General features: G+C 41.6%; 1 long non-coding RNA gene across 1 annotated transcript; it reads left to right on the top strand.

Moving 5' to 3' along the window:
• Positions 1 to 268: 268 nt before the first annotated feature.
• On the top strand, positions 269 to 1,161 carry LOC119282663. The gene is made up of 3 exons (XR_005138822.1): positions 269 to 543; positions 889 to 1,010; positions 1,086 to 1,161. It is a non-coding gene; the product is annotated as an uncharacterized LOC119282663 (long non-coding RNA).
• Positions 1,162 to 2,132: the final 971 nt, after the last annotated feature.

The raw sequence follows: 2,132 nt of genomic DNA on the forward strand, positions 1-2,132 counted from the left end.
TCATTAACGACCATGGCCAAAAACACTTGGTCGTTGAAAATCTGAGCAGAACTCCACCGCGTAGAAATCACTTGGCCAATCTATATCTAACAACCACCAGTTTACCCGTGGGTAACCAAGCCTTAGGTCCGGTTGTTTCCGATCTAATCTATCCCCTTAATCACTGCTTGGGAGGAGCTACAGCGATCTAGCGACGCCGACCGCGCGGCTGGAGACCGGGCCAGGACCCGTGTGCTTGATGGAGCCATGGCGGGGGAACTTCACCGCCTACGTCGCCGTGGGTTCACCGGAGTAAAACGCCGGACTTGTTCAGGAGACGCTGCTGCGACGCCTGTCTGCCATCACCAGTGCTACCATGTTCATCGGGCGTCGTGTGCGGCCCACAACATCGAGAACACACCAGTTTCGTCGGCTGATTCAGACCCAACTCCGTCCAGCGCGACCCACTTCTTATCTTGAGCCAACGATGGCTGTTCCATTCCGTTTCCGGTTTAATTTTGAGTACTGGAGCCTGAGGCGAACGCAACTATGGCAAGGAATGTGGTATATTTTCCACTTCATTCAGCAAACCACTCTATTTCTGTCGCGCTTCCTCTGCAGTTAGATTATTCTTTACAATCTAATTTAGAATAGATGCGTTGGATGAATCCATCAATTGTATTGTATTTGTCCTGCTCAGTACGGAAAACAGTTGTCTTTCTTTGGGGGCTCCCCTCTTTACATTTGTTTACATGTGGCCTGAAATTCTGAATGAATATTGCTCAAATGTAATACGCATGTCAGAAGAGTAGAATACGTAGTACTATCCCTCAACTACATTGCAAGTTCTTTGTTGCTCTCTACAAGCATAGTCGACTATTAAATTCTTTATTTTTTCTTTACCTACAGTTTTATGCAAGCTAGAGAACAGCTGCGGGCAGGCTGGCAATCCGGAGATGCATGCGAGCTCAGAGTATGGCCATGAATGATACTCTGCTGATGAACACCAATACCACTTGTACTAGTAGTAGGTATGTGCGTAATTTCTTTTCCTTCCTGTGTGCTATTGTATAAGATGGCCAATTTTGATGTGATGTGCATGTAAGATATCTGTTGCAGGGAACGGAGGACTGCATTGTCGATGGTAACCTGAAGTCCTGAACCGCCACACCGTGCACGACATCTATTTACTGCCGCCCCCGTACCAAACCAGTCAAGCATACACAAACGATGATGATGACGACGACGACACCAACGATGATGGTATCAAGGACGACAATGATTTTGATACATACAGTATAATGGAGCATATTAATTCACAATGCGAATAGCCTGTTTGAATATATTTCTCTTTCAAATTGGAGTATACATTTTTAATTGTATGAAATAAGTTGACGTGCAAACCTTTCATATATGCTATTATCCTTTGTGACAATTCATTTATATGTACTGACTTATAAATTATTTATTTTTTCTTTGTAACAGATGGTCCACCATGAGAGAAGCCTCACCAGGGGCATTGTAGTCGTTGCTGAAGAATCATATGCACTCAAATACAAGGACTTATGATGGTGTTCCATGACTAAAGATTCTGAAAAATACATGTCTTTTCAAGTTGCTGTTTCATTTCTGGTTAGAGATGAACAAATACAATGGTAGTCTAGAGAGTGTTTTTAGTTCATAATTTCTTAATGGTATTGTGACTTTGGAACTGTATGTGAGGATCATGTTCAGTATATATGGTTTTGATTAATGAAAAGAGGCTATGATACTTTGATTGTCAAATTATTTTGTTGCTTTAATTGGTGTGGTCGATGATCTTCAAAAGTTGCAAGCAACATAAAGCGGTAGTTGTAAAAGTTAAGATTGGCGATTAAAGCCAATCAAAATGGTGAAATGGATGGCTATAATATAAACTGGTGAATAATAATATGCCAGACCATGAAAATATTTTTAGCAACAAGAAAAGTGGCCGTTAATACATAAGTTGTGGTCGTTATTTCATTGCACTTAACAACAACACATTGTCCCATCGTTATAAAATAGCGACGGGAAAAAGTATGTGGTCGTTATACTTTTAACGATGGAGCCTACTACGACCACACAAATGTGGTCGTTAATGACTTTTAACGAGCACCTTCTAACTTTTAACG

Source organism: Triticum dicoccoides, chromosome 3B, assembly GCF_002162155.2.
Source record: "Triticum dicoccoides isolate Atlit2015 ecotype Zavitan chromosome 3B, WEW_v2.0, whole genome shotgun sequence".
Taxonomy (NCBI): Eukaryota; Viridiplantae; Streptophyta; class Magnoliopsida; order Poales; family Poaceae; genus Triticum; species Triticum dicoccoides.